A 19,590-nucleotide genomic window follows, 5' to 3' on the forward strand; every position below is an offset into this window, starting at 1 on the left:
ACTGTCAATGCCAGATTTCTCTCACACTCATCCTCATGGGAGCAGAGCATCCTGCAAGAAAAAGCTTCCATTCAGAGAAGCTGTGGTCTTCAGCCCATGTACCATTTCTGGGTCAGCTTGGCATTTTCAAAATCGGGTAAGAGAGAGTTTTCCTCTCCTGGAAATGCTTTCAGAATTAGTATTGGCTTCTCTTTCCCCCAGTGCTTCTCTGGGACAAAAAAATCAAATTTATTTCAATAATTTCTGTGGAAGAAAACTACAAAAAATGCAGAGGAAGGGAGGGGCAAGCTCAGAGAGGATCACAGTGCTGCAGATCTCCCATATTTTAGGTGAACCTCACAACTACTAGGTTGCTGTTGGCTTTGCTCTCATCGCCTTTGGTGTTGACTGGAAATTCCACCCTAACTCCAAGGAAACCTTTTGCAAAAGAGTTTAATCAAAACCAGTGCTTTGCCCTGGGAAACTGAACAGCTAGTGAACCTTTCTGTCAGCAGAGTCCTGGCCGGTTTTAGTTCTGGCCTTACAGGATTTGCTATATAGTGTTGAAACACAGTGGGTTTTCTAGCAGTGTACCCTCTGGACAGGTTATTGAGCTTTCTTGGGAAAAAAATCCTCAATTCTCTCTACATAGAGACTGTCAGTTAAAGAACTGTGAGCATCAGGACTGACCGTCCCTTCCCTTGCGTGACTGATCCTCTGCTGCTGGGCTTAGGATTTTGAAGATCAGATAGGCTAGCATGTGTTGTGCAGAGGTCTTGGGAGGGCCTTCTTGGCAAATCCATCCCACAAATAATAAAGTGTGGGTGGCCATGGGTTTGGGTTGGTCCAAGGTGAGTGCTCTACACTCGCACAGGCTCCATGGTGGTGCACAGCCCTTGCACCCTAACCCTCCATTGACGTTTGGATTTTTTTCATATTAACGTCACAGGTAACCAATCCACTCACTGTAGGGCACCTGAGCCACAAATGTTGCTAAATAGATTTCTTGAGAGTTTACCCAGGAAGTTTAATAAGCTGAAATGGCCATAAAATAACTTCCCATGAGAACTAATTGCTACTTACATATGCAAAGGTGGGAAGCATATGTTAAAAAGGGGCATACAGAGATGAAAATGAGTCATTCCTCCCTCTAAAGGTCAATGTACTTTCATTCATGGAATAGATTTAACATTCCAATTATATTTTTTAAATAGCAATGCATAACTTTTCATCCTCTGGCTAGGCAAAATATTACTCCTGCACTGTGGCCTTCATCTAAAATTTTATTAACTTGCCACATGTATTCTCCCTGAAACTGTCTGCATTCACTACATACCAGTGCTATTATAATGCTGAGGCAATTAGGCTTTACATCTTTAGGGTACTGCTACCGTGCACCTGAACTCATTTGCAGGAAGAACCCTTTGCCTAAAGATTAGAAAGCACTTCAGACTAGATGAAAATGTGGGCTTGAAAGTGGACATTTTGTAAATGAAAATCAGAGCTCCAAGCTGAAATCTGACTGTAGTAAAGCCTGCAGAATTCTTTCTGCATATTCTAGAGGTATCAGAGTTTAATCAAGGTCTCTTAGTTATGTTTTTCTTTTGTTATTTTTTAGTTTTGTTTTTCTGGTTTCAAAGAACACAATTTGGAGCTGTGCTGTACTGAGCAGAAAACTGGTAAGAGATGTCACTTTGCAGTTGCTCTCTTTTTCTCTCATCCTTGACTGTATGCAACATCTGAGATCTGACCTTCTGACAAATCAGTGGCAAAACTTGATAAATAAGACTGAAGCGTTGCAGTAGGGCTTCTGAAAGGCTTTCATTGTAGTGCAAGTGGTTTTACTCTTTTCTGCTGGGGTTTTGGGCTTTGCCTCAGCTATCAGGCCAGCTTGGCCAGTCCAAAGCTTAAGGATGGGCCTGAGTTGCACTTGGGTTTACTCTAGACATGAACTAGTGCAAAATGAAGTTTTTCTTTTCTGCCCTCAGGTTGTCGTGGGTGCCAGCATGCTGAGTACCAGTTGCTAAATCACAGTGAATCCTAAGTGTGCTTAGGAGCATCTTTCCCCATCCTTCCTGCCCTGAATATTAGGTGTGTAGCACCTCCCTCTAGGGCTGCAGTCACTGGTGCTCTCCAGGAACGTGAATTTAGTCAGTCCACAGTGCCTCTTCTTGAGCTGTAAATACCTCTTGAAGAGGAATCCGGTTGCCTAGTGGTGGGTTTGCATGGCTTCATGGGCGGCATGATCCTTGGTCCTGCTGCTGTCCTGCCTGTGTCTGTCCAAGTCACTTTCCTCTGTCAGCAGCAAGAAAACTCATAGCATATGACTCGCTTGACTGATGGTGCCATGTTCACTGTTTGCATGCTGACTGTGAAGATTTAGGGCTTTGCAGCTTTGTTGCCAATTATTTGGCAGATAGTGTTAGAAATAGTGCTCAGGCTTTGAGTGGTTCATGGAAAACATGCCGTGGTCACTATTCCACGTGGTTTTGCTTGGACCAGGGTTATGCAGTGTTGCTGACCTTTGATGGGAGTCTAGATAACGCTTAATGTGTTTATGAATTCCAGGTCTGTTTTCCACAAATTTTGCTTACTTTTAGGCTCATTGTTCTTATGATCGTTCTTATTCATAAGCCTGTTCAGTAAAATATCCATAAACAAACACCAGCAGAGGCACAAGTATCAGTTTATTGTGTTTATTTATTTTATTATTTTAATGGACATGTATGGCACATTTTTAAAAGATGTTTTGTCTAAACTTGCTGTGTTTTTATTTCCTCATCCTTAAAACCAGGGAATAAATACAGCAAAGAAGTGCACTGGGACACTTAAGTCTTTAATTATACAAAAGTGGAGACATTTTTCAAGACGAAAGGTGGTTTTGCAGCATCTGATTGAATTGTATCCTGAAGTAATCTGGTCATTTGGTTCACTGCACATCTCACAGGAACATTACATGACAGGAAATAAAATCTGTGTTTGTGAATTAGCCAAAAAAAAGTAGAAAAAGTGAGGGGAGACTGGCAGTATTTAGCACTTAGAAAATTCCCAAATAAACGAGCCTCATCATAGTAAAGACAGTATTACCTTTTCAGTATATCAGTGCCAAATCGTTTGTGGTGGTGGTGTTTTGGGAGTCCCAAGTTATGGTTTTCCTCCCAACTGGCAGCAAATTCCACATGGTGCCTGGATATTTCCTGTCTTTAAATCTCATACCAAAGTATCCACTTGAGTTGCCCAGAACTAGAGTACTGTGACCAGGAGATCTACTTTTTTGGCACAAGTCATTTACCTAGCAGCAAACAGCAATTCAGGTGGCCTGCTTTCCAAATTCCTTTCTATCCACTGCACCACAGCATCTGTTTCCTGAGAAGCCACTTCTGAGCTCAACGGGGCTGCTGAGACTGCAGTGCTGAGCTGAGAAAGGTCCTTTATGAAATGTGCCACATTTGTCTTGCTTCTCTAATTCAGAAAAATTTGGTTGGAGAAAAATGTCATGGAAGCATAAATGCAGATTTGATAAGTCTGACCTTTCTTTTCTTGCGAACAATAAATGTCAGAAAGCTTAAAATGACAAGCTGGAACGGCTGGAGGTTATTTATGTGTTTAAATATTTAGGCAAGAAACACATTTTGAGACTAAAGTCTAATTTACATGAGTATTTTGATTTATGACTGAGGCAGCCGCGTAGCTTCATGGTTGTCACTATCCTCCTTAGCATGGCTACTCAGAAATCCCCTGTGACAGCATGGATAGGACTCGGGTATCGCTGCTTTCAGGAGCTGTAAACTATGACAGTTGTAGTGAAAGAGAATCATCTTCACTTGTTAGACGTGTAGGATCTGTGACATGTGGTTGAAGTGTTCTAGCTGTATCCAGTAGAAAGAGCTGGTGGCTGGCTGCAGGCAGACTTCAGGCAAGTTTCTAACAACAGGTGTTTTAAATGAAATGGTAAATTATTGTACAAAGAATCGAGCGTGGAAAAATTGGTACCAAATATCCAGCGATCCTTACAGTTTGAAAACAGCATTATCAGTATTTTGCATTTATTTTTCCTTTTGCTGAAGAACTTCAGTAAGTAGCTGCCAAAGTAGCTGCAAGAATTAAGTTCTGCTTTGACTTTTAGCTTAATTATCTTGTGGTATTGGGTCTGTCATCAGTGAGCGTGGCACAGAGCGAGGAGGAGAGACTCATGAGGAACCGGGCTCAGAGGAGGGGTGGTGTATACACAGCTCTGCCATTAACGTGTCATGTCACACAAAATGCTTCCAGAAGCAAGAGTAGTTTTGACTGCTTATGAACTCTGTTGGTAGAAGGTGCTTTTTTTTTGTGTGGATTGCTAGTGTTTTTGCTTTCTAAGAACGTCAATAGAGACAATAAGGTGCAGCCTGAACTTTCAGATTTCTAAGGGAAAAGCTAAACCAGCCTACCATATTGATTTATTCCCATCTCTACAGCGCTAACCATAGGACTGCTATTTCCCTCGCTTCAGTGATAGCAAACTTCTGAAACTTAAAAGCGCCATTGGTTTTCTTTGATGCTAAAAGAGATTGAGTTTCTGGGTTTGTTTTTTGGAAAAATTACTAACCCTGCCTTTGACTAAAGTCAAATGGTCAAATTTAGATTTGCAATTTGAATACTTTGTGAGGGCTTGGTCAGGGTTACTTGTAGCCCCGCAAGAGGTGAGGGCGAGTAGGATAGGCTGTGATTAATTTGCCGGGGGGCAGCTGGGCAGGGTGCATTTAGGAGTTGCAGCTGGGCACTGTCTCATTTGCAGTGAGGAGCTGCAGGTGGTGGTTGCTGGTGGCTGCTGGGGGGAGCTGAGCAAGCTGAGGGAACTGAGTGCTGGCTGTTCTGGGAACAGAAAACATCATGGAGACATCGGGGAAAAAGGTTTGTCCTTTATGATTTCTTACTTAAGGTATCAGAAATTAACAGAATGTGGGGTTTGAGGTTGTGTAAAACTTCAGTGGCCTGCCTGTTTCCTCCTGGATTATTGCTGGTGGCAAAGTGGAGATACTAGATGAACCTTTCATCTAGATGGTTCTAGGAATGTGGTGCATCCCTTTATAGCTTGTCTCTAACAGCTCTCCAGTTCAGTTTGCAGCTCTCAAAAGTCTTTTAGTGGTAGTTGAATGTTTCTATCAAGGCAGTAGAACTACCTTTCCTGCCCAAACAAGGACCTATGCTGAATCTGTTTCAGACTGTAGCAGTGCAGTGTGAAGAGAGGTGCAGGCTTTTCCTGCAAGCTTCTCCCTGTTTTCTTATTGACAAGCAACTCGCTCTGGTCTCATACTTTAAAAAACCTTGTAATGAAAGAAAACCATGACTCCAAGTTACAAGCTGGGTAAAGGGAGAGAAGGTGATTCTGTGCAAGGTGAAGAGCAGAGAACATGTGCTGGTGAGTGTAGGGGGAAAAAGCAGGGCTACTGCCGTGGTGGGAGCACGGTGCGATATGGCTGTGCGTGGATTTTTGTGCTTTGTATTTCTTGATGTCTGTTGGGAAGAGGTGATACTAGCCTAACTACGTACTGAATGATGTGCGTCCGTAGGCATATCAGAAGTGGTGTTTCTCTGTCATACTCTTTTCAGGACTTCTACGTTATTGTAGATTTCTTTCCAACTCAGTTTTTAAAGCTTGCGTGGTTCTTCTGAATGCAGCCAGTGTAGTGCCTGTGACATACAACCAAATGAATATCTGTGACTTCACCTATCAGAAATCCATGGTGATCCTTCAGAGCTCTGCAAGTTGCAGCAGACCTCTAATTACAGCTTGTACATTGGCATTCGCCTGCTGTTTCTACTGGCCTGTTAAGTAAGAGGCTATCTCAGATGCATCAGAATGTCTGGGCTTTTTATAGCCTCTTTCATGTTAGATCCTCAAAGTACTTTAAGTCTTATCACCCTGGTGACAATGCTAAGCACTATTATATCTTTTTTACAGAGAGATCATAGAAGCCAGGGATGGAAAAAGCATTATTTGATTATGTTAGACTGCAAGTGCTGAATACAATTTTCTTATATAGAATATAGTAAATTGCGATGTCTCTTTCTGCTTCAGCCAGAAGGCCAAGAAAGAACAAAAAATTAGAGTTGAGAGGCTTGGTAGCTCACTGGAAATACTGCAGCAGTTGTTGGCAAAACCACCTTCCAGTCTTCTGTGCTCCACCCTGTGTTTGCAAAACTTGTCTTGCAAATAAATCTGGTTTTGTCATATTCCATGCTTTTTACAGTATTGTTTGCTTTTTGGTTTTGGGAGCATTTGTGATCTGCTGAGCCTCTCCCCTTTGGACATCGCCCTGTGGCCTTTCTGTTGGTAGGGCAGCGTATGTCAGCATTAGAGAGTATGATGCAATGGTTATTTCTGAGGGACATTTCATTATTGATGCTAATTAAACTTGAAACTAATGAGAAAGGATTACTTTTCAAGGCTGAAGAGGAGGCCAGAATAGTTATTATAGGTTAATTATTCTAAAAGACTCAGTTTAAGTAACGACTCATTTTGTCAACTTTTTTTCTTACGTTGTACAAGAACCTTGTTTGAAGAGGATTCGAAATATAATTGCTGCACTGACCTCATCTAGCTCTCAATCAGTAATCTCCTTCCATCAGCAAAAGGTTAATAAAATCTTTAAGGAAAGGAATTCTGTGCCTTATCTATGTGTAGACAATTCAGAATAGGTCTCCCTGCAAGTATTTCCTATTACCCTTCTGCATGATTTCCTTGGCATACTTTTTAGATTTCAAAAATGTCATATTCCATGAAGCTTCCAAAGTTAATGGTTGCTTTGCAAAACAGGTACATCACAGACGCAAAGAGTGAATCCAGTCAGGTCTGGCTAGAGAGTGTTGGCACGTAAGTCATATAACCTTGCTTCCCTTTGTTTTTAAAGGACTAGAGCCTGTGATCAACCTTAAAAAAAAAAAAAAATCCCTCCTCACTTTACAGGGCACCAAGGTGTCCATGTGATGATTAGTATTTCCTGAGTAACTAAGGAAAGGAAGAGACAAGGCTCATTTTACGCACGAGCCAAGGTCCTTTTCTTGCTGGGAAGCGCTATGGCTTCACTCTCATGTTGTCACTTTCTTCCTTTTGGCTCTTTGTAGAAATGAGTAATGGTTGCAGACTGTTGCAATACTGTACTACAGAGAGGGAAAGGGTGAGGTGGCTGAGTGATATTGTGAGTGCAGAAAGCGGATTGAAACGTTTGTGGACAGGGAGGGTATTAGCTGTAAATGCTAAGGCATCTTGCGTGCTCCATTAACCACTTGCCTGATGCCTTCTGTCTGGGCACCTGCTTTGCAGATATGGAGCTCTTGTATTAGTGTGAGGGCTGGGAAGGCAAATACCTGTTTTTGAAGGGGATGCTGTGAGCAGCAAGGGCTCAAATGGGTGTGGGAGGTTGCTGCTTAGGAAAGCCCCTTGGTGGTGGGATGACGTACCCACTAAGTGCACGTTACAGTCTGAGGTGCGACACAGTGTCTTGAAAGGGCAGCATTCAACAGTCCTGAGTTCAGGAAAAGTTACATCCTCCATCTGGGCATTGATACCAAGTTAAAAGATAAATCCTCCTCTGAGCAATCGCTCTTGCCACAGGACTCTGCTTAGGCCAGCTCTTTGGATTTTGGATAATATTTGAAATGCCGAGTCCCTTTTGTGGTTAAGGTTTTAAATTGCACAAAGATTGATCAAAAGCCTAATGTTTCCTTCTCTGCCTTGCCAGCTTACTGTTCTTTATCTCTTGAAACAAAGCAGCATTAACTTTTAAGATCTGATTCAATAACATTTTATGGATAATAATTATGACTGATATTAAGCCTTCAGCAACCAGTCTGTATGGAGCCTTAATGTATTGAGGTTTATTACCAGCGTAACCTATCTTTTTACATCAGTTGTAAAGCAGTATCAACGATACCGATAAGAGGAAAAAGAAATATCAATGAACTATTTGCCTCTGCTTCTCTGCAGGGTGTTCATATGCTTGCCACTTAATATTGCCAGCACGGTGGGAGTTTGCTGGTTGAGAGTTCTTGTTTACAGAGTCTGTTTGCGCAACTGCAGAGTTGTGATGAATGAATGAATGAGAGAATGAATGAGCTACAGCAGTCCTGTGCTGGGAAAAGGAATCCATTAGTGTACAGACCCTGGAGACCAATTGATCATCCTTTCCTTTCCAATATTAAGTGTGTGAATTCGAAGTTTTCAAGGATGCTGTTTAGAGACAAGCCTCGCAACTTCCTCTGAGGCTTATCCCAATAATGGAAGTTCTTGAATCTACGAAACTTCTTTAGACACCCTATATTTGTGATACCCACCCTGTCCAAGTTTCCCAGTTTCCCTGATCTCATTGGGACATAGTTGTATGTACACTTGTCCTAACTGTTTATGGAGATGGTCTCCAACCAAACTGAAGATCAGGTTGAGCAGAAGAAAGCTCTGGTAGTTTCTAAGTCCTGAAGTTCTGTGCCTAATGATCTAATATAAATTACAGTACGAGAAAGGAAACTCGTTTTAGTTTCCATATGGAGTTGTCACAGAAAGTTCTATTGTATTGGCACTGAAAAAGTCACCTGAAGGACCCAGGACAGGGTCCTTGCTCAGCTGAACCATGTGATGTTCATGCATCATTAACTGTAACTGTACTATATAGTTGCCTTTTTTGCTTTGCTCCTCCTCATAACTTTCTGCATAAGGAAATCTGCCTCCCTGGTAAGTTCATATAAGATGCTGTCTGCTCGTGTCCTTTTGCCTTTTTGATGGGAAAGCAGAAGGGAATTCTAAAGTGCTCTGGGAGCTACATGGAGGTCTTGCTTTGACATCTCTAAATATGTGAGTAATGGGGTGCTTAGAACTGATTTTACGTGTGATGGATGCTCAACAATAAGGAATCACAAATTGTGGGCAGCAGAGCTTGGAGAGGAGAGCTGCTCAACAAGATTAATGGGAAGGGAGACCTTTAGTGTAATGAAAGACACAGTTCAGGCTTGAAAACAGACAATGACACACTAGATGGAGTTTTGAGGAGTTGGACAATCAGGTTCCCTCTGCAGGCAGTAGTGCTAAGCACTTGTGGAGTCCCTTCCTAGGTGGGAAACACAGAACAGCTGTGAGACAGACACACTAACTCTCACTCTGTCCACCAGCGAGTATACTGGTACTCCAAGGGACCAGGTTGTCAAAGGGCTATCTGTCAAGCTGGTGTTAGGTGAAGGAAACGGGAATTTTGTTTTAAGAAGTGCAAGCCAATATGAAAACCAGGATGAGACTGTGGTAGAACATAGCTAGGTCTGAGCACCGTAGGGTTTATTTTGCAACCAAAACCCAGTACTTTTAGCACTTGGTGTAAGGTTGAGGCTGAAGTCAGCAAGATCATCCTTGGATCTCATCTAGCCAGATTTTCCTGTGGAGATGAAAACTCATGACCTTAGGCAAATCATGCAAGTGAAAGGTAATTAAAAAAACCAAAACCAACTAGGTCCTCTTTCAATCAGATATTTAGTAAGAGTTTAAAGGTGTATTTTATTACTAGTAGAAAGATCAAGTTTAAAAGACAACAAATATCTTGGTATTTTTATTGGGAATAATAAAATACCCAACAGGTGAAAGTGTGATTCATCTTTCCCTTCCACTGTAAGCTGTAAGCTGTTATTAATTCTGAATATCACGACTAAGGGGGTAGGAGCAGGGGGAAAATTTAGCAAAATGTTAGTGGAGCTGGCTACAGGATCATTGTTATGACTGCAACTGTTATTCTCTATCTCTGACAAGGATAATAGTGTGTGGAAATGAAGCCAGCAAACATGTAAAATACATCTAAATACAGAGGACAAACTAACAAATAATAACTGGACCAGTAATCAGATGCAGGAGGCCTTATCTGTAAGTACAGTGGCTTGAAAGATGGCAGTGCTGGTAGATAAACATTAAGAGGACTATGAAGCTGAGAATAAATAGAGCAATATCCTCTAAACAGTAAAGAGCTGGAGCATAAGACCCTGGAAAGACATTCAGGACTTATTGCTTGAGAAAGATCCCTAAAGCTGTCAAGCAGATGTGCAGCTGGTAAGTAGATGACTCGCTGGGACGTTGACTGAAATGGTAGAAGAAATAAATCAAAGGGGATTGCATTAGTGTAACTGAAGGCAGTACATTACTTTGCTTTGAAGTATAGTGTCCTGTGGAGAAAGCAATGACTGTCATTGCATAAGAATGATCAGTCTGAGTGGAGACAAGTCCCAGATTTAGGCTGTAGCATAGGGAGGGGTTTCTCTTCCATCCAGTCATAATTTCCAGGTTTTGTTGAAGGACTTGGACTGGTGTTTGATGGGAGGCATGAGGGGCTGATCCTAAGCCTACTGAAGCCAATGGCATCTTCCCATTGTACATCTGCTCCAGTCTCCTGCTCTCGGGTAAGGCCAGGTTGGGCAGGAACCACCTTTCCTGCTCTTTGCTATCAGGCTGTCTGCTGTGAGTGTCCGGGGAGACACAGCACATCTTGTTTTTTTGTATCAGAATTAAAAATAGATCTGGCATTTTATGTCAGCACTTAGTCTAGATGGTAAGCAAAAGATGATGTTGATGCTAAGTTTAGTGATCAAAACAGTATTGTCTGTGCTGTCCTTACATGGGCCAAATGATCGTTCAAGATGCTGAGAGCCCTTGTTCTTGAATTCTCACTATTTTGTGGAAGGGGCTTTTGGGCATAAACTGTTGCACTGTAGCATGGGTCTTAGCCATTAAACAGTGTTGCAGCACTCTCCAAACTATCAAGCTGCAACAAGGTCTTTTACCATCTCATACCAACATACTCTTTGTGCCAGTCCCTCTGTTGCTTTCTCCTAGTCTCTCCTCATCCCAAGTGTGCGTTCTCTCTCTTCTCTCTGTTTTTTCCTCCCCTCTCTTCCTTGGCTCTTAACCACTTCATTGGCTGCCAAACCCCTTAACATAACCAGCCACAGCTGCACCTTACCTACATCGGCCAACCCCCTGCCCCTGAAGCCAGCCCACAGCTGTATGTTATCTATATTAATTAACCCAGCTTCATTCCTCTACAAAACACCTCTTGCTGTAGCCAGCTCTTACACCTTTGGCATCTTACGTCTGGGATTTGAGCTGAATGAAAGCAAGGGAAGCATCAGCCCAATAAGGGCAAGGAAGGAGTAAGAACATCCTAGTGCAAGCGAAGGGAAAACCCATCAGCTCTCCAGAGTCCAGTGATGGGAGGAAAGCACTTGTCAGGCTTATCAGAAGAAACAGAAAATTCTGATAAGTTACCATTTAAAATTTTTATGCCTACTGTTTATTAAGCATTTCATTGGGTGGGGTACAGATTAAAATGCTCAAGGGCAGGGAGAATAATATGAAGGTCAGACTAGATTATATTAAAGCCCCATCAGGAGAATTCTCGGCAGGAAGAGCAGGGAAAGTACTTAAAGCATAACAAAAACTCTTACAACTAACATGGAAGTGCCTTTTAATCTTCTGTGTTACTTCAAGCTAGAATAATTCAGAAATATTTTTTCCTGGTCTCTAAACTGGTCCATCGATTGTTCCTTTGGGGCAACATCCTGGGAAACATCTGTTTTATTTATAGTTTTGATTTCATGGCAAGACCAAGAGTTCTCTCCTGGGTGCGCTGCAAGTCATCTTAGTATAAACTTGTATTCTAACTCAGGATTTTCATGCTGATGCTCTCGGAGGATAAGCTTTATAAGGTGATTTTTTTAGCTGCTCCAGGCACATCCCTATCCTAGCAATGAAAGCCTGGCTTTCGAGGTAGCTTTGAGAACGCGGTTATCTAGAGCCTTATCGCTGACCTCACCACCCTGGTCAGTGCTTCCCTAAAGCCTGTCTCCAGATCCTCATGGATGCTTTCATTATCCTGGAACGATCACTGTGTCTCTTGAGAACAGAATCCTGCAAGGTCTGGAAGCAATTCAGTTTTCTCTGCATAAAATGCAGGTATTTCTTGCCTCTCTATATCATCTGTTGTTTGGTGCAGGTTGCTGGGGTCGGACACAGGGGATTGTCAGTTGTTCCTTTCAGTGCGTGCCCAAGGACAGGGAGGATGTTTGCCTTCTGGAGCTAGTTTTTTTTTTGATGGCTCAGTTCTGAAAATCACCTCTGTAAAAAGTCGCAGGTAAAAGGCCTTCTGGATCAGAGCCGAAGCTGGAGCTGCAGAGGGGCAAGTTCAGCTCTAGTGATCTGAATCTCACCTGCCTTAAATACAGAAACAAGTTTGGTTTTATTTCTTAGGTAAACCCATTTGTTCTTGAGAGATAAGGGCACTTTCCGTGTTTCACAATCGGCCACAATCATCCATAAAATGAAGAGTTACTTATTTTTTAGACTGATGCCTTGATAGTGAGGGACTCCATTTTTTACCAGTATTCATGCTTATTCCTGTGCTATTCAATAACAGAATATATTTACTAATATATTAAGCAACTAAGATTTCACCTGTTAACTGTTTTCCTTGAAATGCATTTTTAAAAGTGTTTATAAGTGGAGCTGTTGAGGAGGTCAAAATAAGTATGTGACACCCAAGAAAATGACAAATTGCTAGAGTTGAGTGTGGTGGAAAGTGAAGTTTTTCAGCAGTTCTATAGTTTTTCATGATCCTAATTTTTCAGTAAAATAGTGGCATCAACGAACCTTGCAATGTTGCAGAAGCAGGAGAGAATAGAAGTGAATTTGGCTTTCTCCTGAGGCGTTACACTGAATAGGTTGTGCTGTGATCTGTGTCATTGGGGGACATCTGTGATACTGCAGGGAAGATAAGCTCTTGTCTCCTGTTTTCTTTATCTCGGAACACTTCACGTAGTTCACTCTATTCTTTTCCTCGCTCTTTTTGGGATCTGTTGTAATTTACCTGTTAGTTCTGATAAATGAATGTTACTACCCCAGTTAAAACCAGCAGTGAGTTGCAGCCTGGTGCACCTTCCAGGTCAGTGCTTGATTATGTGTGGTGATGGGTGGCATTCCAGCAGTGCTGCCATAGGCCTGGGCTCTGGCAATGAGGTTCCCCAGGTCACTAAAGCTCTTGCCCCAGTTGGAACTGGGTATCTGTAATAAAACATCCGCTGAGTAGTACCCAAAGATCATCTTTTTCCTCTCTACCTGAATGAGATACGTGAAGTACAAAAATCTGTTGTTACAGTTTGTTCTAGGAGCCGCAGGTCAGTTTCTTGGCACGCCAAAAACTTTTAATGAGTTCTGTCTTTGCAATTCCTAAACAGGTCCAGAAGTCCCTTCCAACCTCAACCATTCTGTGATCTGTGACTACATGGTCAAACAGGATTTGGCCAGGCCATTTCAGGACAGTTTGAGTTGTGCTGTTACCCTATGGTACTTGTTCCTAACTGTATGATTCTGTCTTCTTGTGAAGGCCAGCAATCTGAGCATCTCTGCTTGGAATATTGTGCTTGGATTTATGGTACTCGGCATAGGTGATTGCTTTCCACACACGTCGGCAGAATAAAGCGGTGTCCCTCATTGGGAAAGTGACAGATTTCTGATGAGATCATCGAATCCCAAGTCATGCGTGAGTTCTCTAACTGCTTTAGGGCACGGCTTGGGTACCTGGTGGTTACACAGGACTAGTATTTGGCTGACTGGCAGAGACAGCAGGTCAGCCCATTGACGCCTGCCCACTCTGTCAACAGACCAGTGAACCTGCTGCTGTTTAATATTTGTATGATAATACCACACAGCTGAGAATTGAGTTATAAAATGCAGGTCACTCGGTAGATGCAGCAGTCGGTGAGGGAGCACGAGGTGACAATGAATTCAGATTAGCAAGCAGGGGCATTGCAGCTGTTTGTGCTCTAATCGCATCTCTCCAGATGTTCCTGTGATGTGCAGTAGAAGCCAGGCAGCCTCTCAACATAACCGTATTTCAGTGTTCAGCTTTCCAAACACTCTTCTGTGGTCTGTAGAGAAGAGAGAATTTAAGGACCTAAGCCATTTCATCTTCTGTGCTGTCAAATAAACTCTGTCATTCTGAAGTAACATTTCCTCTGTGTGTGTGTATATACATATATATTTTTTTTAGATTTCTTTTCACATTAAGATCAGCAAAAGCTCTTTCTGGGAAGCCTGATTAAAAATGCAGTTCCTCCCAGGAAAGAAAAGAAAATAACTTTTTCAGCATCAAAAGGCATCACAAAATTATCGTGAAAAAATGAAATTAGTTTTGAACATTATGCATTGCAGGAAAGTAGGTAAAAATGACCTCAAGGCTTTCAGCTGTGGTTTGGTGTTTTTTGTTTTTTTTTTTGTTTGTTTGTTTTTGAATAGACATCTGCTAAGAATATAGGTGACAAAGCCTCTTGGAGGCAAGATCTGTACTGTATTGGGATTAGCTTCAAGACATTGATGAAGATAGCTAATTTCTTTGTGATATTTATCCTTGTCTGTATACTTAAAGTAAAGAAAAACCCCAAACACCAAAAAACCCAGCAAAAGCTGTAAGAAACTGCCGTTTCTTTTCAGCTACGTGCTGTTAGCATTACTGGGAATGCCAACACAGATGGCTGCCAGCCCCGTTGCAGACCTTTGCCTCCTGGGATCGGGCTGGGGCATTGGCGAGTCAGGCGGTGGGAGGACAAACGCTGCTTTCCTCATTTGCTCTTTTGAGCTGGGTTGTGTTCTTCTGTGGCTGTATGACTAATCACGTAACTGCCTGCATTCTACTTGGGCCTTGACTCTATTAAGAAAGTAGACAAAATCTCAGGAAAAGGAGTAATTTCTTGGCTCGCCTTTTTGGCATTGTACAAAGGGTATAGAAGAGAGGATTCCAGGTCGCTTCAAATGTTACTTTCTATGTTGCATATGGCTCAAATCTCTTTAAACGGTGTCCTCCTTACATATATATGTTGCCACTCCACATCTTTAGAGAAAAATGAATTTGACAAGATATTCACAGTTTTGTTTTGCAAGGCCTTAGCATTGAATGCTTCTCCAGCTCTAGTCTAACCTTCATCTGTAACCCACCCCTCTTCTGGTTCATCCTCAGACATCCTTTCTGATAGACGTACATTTCACAGGATTAGAAAATGTTTATTGTTATTAGCAAAAAATAATGATGCTTCCCCAAGGCCCATGTTTTATCCATGACTTTTATAAAGTGTGTTTTGCATCCCGAGGTATGTGTGTCTAGCATTTCAGCTTGGAGCAATGGATTGCATACCTGAAAGGCAATGGTGACTGTCTTTCCAGTGTCTTTCATCAATCATTTAAGATGAGTTGTGTAAAATCCAGCTGACCCTTCTATAATAACTAGGGGCAAATAGCTTTGAATTGTCATTTTGATAAATTCTGGAGTATTGGCAGTGTTATGGGCTAAGGAGCCAGGCATTCAAGCCTTTCATCTGTCAGTGTCATTATGAAATGCCTTAAAAGAATAGGGGGAATGTGTCCTAGCCATTCAATAAATCTTATTTCCATGAATGACTGGATTTTGTGTGGTTTCATAATCTACTGAACTCTAATAGCCTATATCCTTTGCTTCAAAAATAGCTGTTAGAACAAGGTGTTTGATGCGTCTGTATATTGTTTTTCTGCAACCCTTTAGATTTTTTTATGTCAATGAATGACTTTCAGTGGTGAATGCCATAGCAGCTATTGACCTGTGTAGTACACACATGGTTTTAACGATTTATTGTGTGATCAAAGCTAATTTTTTACTGAATGGATGCATCATCAGTCTCTTCCCCATGTTTCTGTCTAGGATGTAATACCAAAGGCAGGCAGAACACTTTTCACAGCAGCATTGCAAAGAAAAATTCAAAACTAGGTGAAATAATTTTTGTTACATGCATTACCAAATGAAATAACGGTTTTAGTGTCGTATATAATGCCTACCACATGGTTGGGGCCTATACTGATTATTTAATGCAATCTAAGGACCTATTGCATTTGACTTGTAGTCAATGTTGAAAACTATAATTTTTAGCACAAATGAAAAGATAAGTTCATAGCTTTACACGCCATTGTTTAAATGGAACACAAATAACAATGATAATTAAAATTAAAATAAGCTTCAATGATAAGAAAGGATGGTTTGTGGAAGTCTAGTGGCCACCTTCTACCCACTATAATGGGATTTCACAGTGCTTTGAGAACTAGTTCACCAAGTAAACAACTGATGATGGGGACCAGTTTTCAATCACTACAAGATAGATCCTTAGCTCTGGTGAGGTCTGACTTGTTTTGCCAGCTGTGTTACAATTTCTTTTGTTTTTTGGGAGAAGGCAGGAGGGGAAGAGTGGAAAGAAGAGGAGAGAAGGTAGTGATGCTGGATACTGCCTTGCAGTTAACGTGTGTTAGACTCATGCAAGCTCATTTCCCAGACACAGGATATTTCTAGCAAAATGGGAATGGATAGTACTGCAAATGCCAAAAGACAAGTCCATACGTAGGAATCCTATGTCGAAAGACCCTTGCTTCTAGCTAAATGGTTTATAGGGTATCAGGTTAGGGAACAGCCCATTATTTGAATTATATTAGGTGTCTCTAACTCTTACTAGGCTATTAACCATTCTCTGCAGTTTCGTGTTGGGTCATAAGGTCCGCTCTTCAGCAGTGAGGCCAGGAGAGCAATGTTCTTACGAGATACATTGTCCCAAAGAAGTTGCAGGCGTCAGGCAGGGGGCAGTGAACAATGCAGGCATCTGTGTGAAGAGATTTGTGAGCAGATGTGATAGTGGAGGAGTGACCTGCTGGGATTCCAGGGTGGAATGAGACTTTCTGTGTCAGTTTTTGTTTCTTTTCTGTTCTGGGGAGATAGTAGAACCAGGGCTTACTGGTAAGCTTCAGACTTACTGTGCTTGTATTTTATGGATGCGGTACATGTCACTGTGCTGTGGATGGCAGAGGTTTCCAGGTGCTGCCTTTTGAGGAAAGAACCTGATTCTCCTGAGCATCTCCACATAGCACTAGTGTAACAGGATGAGTATCTTCTACCAAAGGTAAGGTTCCCTCATGCTCTGGAAGCCTGGTCAAATGTAGCACTTCCTCAGTATGTACCTGGACAAAACACCTGGGACAAAAACCAGAGCCTTTGCTGGGAAGTAAAAAAAAAAATACAACAAAAAAAAATACAGCACTGTCGTTTGAGAGGAGATTAAAGCTGTGTTTAACATAGCTTCTTAAGCAAGTGTTAATTAATATAAACACATATGTAAATTTTTTGCACTAATTCAACTTTTTAACTGGCAGATTTGTGTGAATCTGTGTTCAAAAACGAGGCTGCTTAAGTTTGATAACAAATGAGATGTTCATGAAGTAACTTAGTAGTAAAGAGCAAATTGATGTGTTATTTTGAATACAGTGCAAAAAAAGCTTGCCATGAGAGGAACAGGAAGAGGCACCAGCAGTATTCATACAATGCTGATAAATGGCAGGTGGCCACAAGCCTAACTGCGTCTTTTTGGTTGCTGCTAGTGATTTGTAGGCAGGTGGGTGAGAATGTTTAAGGCCTGACACATGGAGCGACAGATACCCTTAGTGCTTGTGTGCGCAGTGCAATGGCATGTCTTAAAATAGAGCCAGCTGCATGCATAATTAAGGAGAAATAATTGCAATGCACTTATGTAAATTATCTTGTGCTCCAACCCCACCACCCGTTTCCGTCAGGAGGGTCTCCTAGTCAGAGATCCACCTGATCAGTGAGAAAAACTAAAATACTATGTTTGGAGCAAGAAAAAAAGTAATCTTTAAAAGAACAAGAACAACATAATATGAGAGATGTATGTGGGTCCAAAGTATATAGAGTCCACATTAGCAATCTGGCAGTTCGTTATATGAACAAAAAATAATTTTAGAAACCTGCATGTGAATTTAGTGGTTCTGTCATTCTCGCTGTCTTGTAACTCAGATAAATACCTCATATTTCTGCTCACTGAAATTCTGCCTACATAAGCTTTTTTCATTCAGCCTGTTAGACTCGTTCTGGCAATATATGACTGTGAATTTAACCTCGTTTCTCTTTGAGCTAATTACAAGTTATATTGTATTTTTACTTTCTTTGGGAGGAACACAAAAACTCTATTCTGCACGTCACGGTTTTACATGTCTCCTGGATGACTCTTCTGGATGCATCTGGAGTATTGTTTTCAATAAAATATTCTTTCACTCCTCTTTGCTCATATCCCTCTTTCTTTATCAATTGAATAAAACGTCTGTGTATAGCTCTAACAGATTACTGTATTTCCAGATCACTGGTGACTGCATGCATCGGGTCCAAAACCAGTAGTCCAGAAGCTGGTGGATGTATTTCACCACTTGGGATGTTTGTAAAATGTTTGCATTGGCTATTCACTCTTCTCCGTATATGATTGATCACATAGCACAGAATATAATTTTTAAAAGCTCTGATGCCCCTGAAGTTCCTAAATCCTGAACTCCTTTTGCGCAGCTGTAACACAGATGGTGGTATGACCAGCTCCTGTCTCCGAGACCTCATTCTTGCTTTTATAGGATTGTTCTTAGAAGCAACAAGGAATTGAATCCCACTTAGCTCACGGTCTTTGGACTTTGCTGAGACTGCTACAGGGAGTGCAGGCTGCAGTGGTGATGGTCTTAGGGAGTGAGCAATTGCCCATTACACTTTTCACTCAACCTGGTGTTGAATATTGAATATGCCAGTTGGCAACTATAAAAAGTTGATTGTTTGGAAGTATCCCTGATATAGTTTGGACTTAAGCTCATACTGTGCAGTTTGTTTCCTGTCTGTAAGGGCTTTTCTGCAACAGGAGAAGTGTGCATGTAGTGCTGCTGTCCAACTAGAGAAACACGGTGACTGTACCATCTCCCTGCAGAAATTCATCCACTTTCCCGTAGGACGCAATGCAACAGGGCAAGGAACAGGGAAGGCAGCAAAGCAGAAAAAATATAGCATAAAGCAGGAGATGCACATCTGCTCATTCTGTGCTACGTTTTATAATCAAAGCCCTGGAAAAAGTAAAATATCAAGTAATATATGAAGCATGACCATTGATTTTTATTTAATAGTTTCTACCCTTTTCTCACTTAGGGAAGCTGAATTCAAAATATTTATGGTTGGCTGTACAGCAAATGCTGGAATAAGCCTTTCCTTGCTCCTTTTGTGTTGCAGTGTTCTAAAATGCAGAGCTTGTGAAACTTCAGAATTTATTTGAGAAAGATATAAGATGTGGTGCAATCATGTAAAACTCCAAGGTGGGAAGAGTTCTTCTCATGCAGCAATTATCAAGTAAATCTATTGAGTAGTTCATCGACCTGACTTTTACGTTGATTATCTCTCCTTGGAGCAGTTATTGTTGGTCTGTACATGCAACTGTTTTTGAGTAGTGGGTCTAGGGAAGAACATTTTCCCTTGAAAGCTAGCAATATATTGAAATAATTGAGCCGCTGTATAAGTGCAGTATATTGTGGATATGGAGTAGTAACTCCTGAATGAATACAGAGTATGGAACTGCTAATACCACATTTTAGTACATACTACAGTGTAAAACATATCCTGTGCTAAAAGACATGGTGTAAAAGCTACTGAAAGGATTAATTTAAATGCAGTATTTTGAGGAGGCATCTTATAGCACTCTAATATTACAGCAGCCCAGATCACGGTG

General features: G+C 41.4%; 1 protein-coding gene across 1 annotated transcript in view; it reads left to right on the plus strand.

The window, feature by feature from the left end:
• The window catches only part of ALK (ALK receptor tyrosine kinase), a 357,284-nt gene that overhangs the window by 41,606 nt on the left and 296,088 nt on the right, over positions 1 to 19,590 (plus strand). The window lies entirely within an intron of this gene.

The sequence above is a fragment of the Falco punctatus genome, assembly GCF_963210335.1.
Source record: "Falco punctatus genome assembly, chromosome: 12".
Classification (NCBI taxonomy): domain Eukaryota; kingdom Metazoa; phylum Chordata; class Aves; order Falconiformes; family Falconidae; genus Falco; species Falco punctatus.